Source organism: Brassica oleracea, chromosome C2 (assembly GCF_000695525.1).
Source record: "Brassica oleracea var. oleracea cultivar TO1000 chromosome C2, BOL, whole genome shotgun sequence".
NCBI classification, from domain to species: Eukaryota; Viridiplantae; Streptophyta; class Magnoliopsida; order Brassicales; family Brassicaceae; genus Brassica; species Brassica oleracea.
This window is the reverse complement of record NC_027749.1, coordinates 35,969,295-35,969,810: the sequence shown is the minus strand read 5'-3', so window position 1 is coordinate 35,969,810 and position 516 is coordinate 35,969,295.

Below are 516 nucleotides of genomic sequence, written 5' to 3'. Positions count from 1 at the left end.
GGCGGCCAATTCGGCTGCAATCTTTTTGTCCGCTTCAATTGCGAAGCCTGCCATCCGCTTCACCAGTGCGAACTCGAGAGGCTCCAAAACACCCTTCAACTGCGCCTAGATTTCCTTGTGAAGCTCGTTCTTATACCATCCGCACCATGTCTCTGCATTCTTTGGCTTGCACAGCTTGGCTTGGTTGATGAAGTCCTCGGTGTATCCAGCGACTGATCGGTCCTCCTGAGCACTCTTGATCAGCACTAAACACTGGCACTTCCCGGTGAACACCCTTGGGGGTCCCCCTGCTGCACTTGGCGGCTTGCATGGACGGCCACGCTTCCTCGGGGGCCCCTCTTCGGTTGCAAGCTGGAACCTCGCATCGCCCTGCAGTAGACGTTCCTCCATAGCCATCCTCTTGCCCTGTAGTAGGCGTTCCTCCATAGCCATCCTCTGGAAATGTGGCATCAACACTTTACGCCTCACAGTCTGCTCGTGCGGGTACCTGAATGGAAACTCCCTGTACTGCTCTTC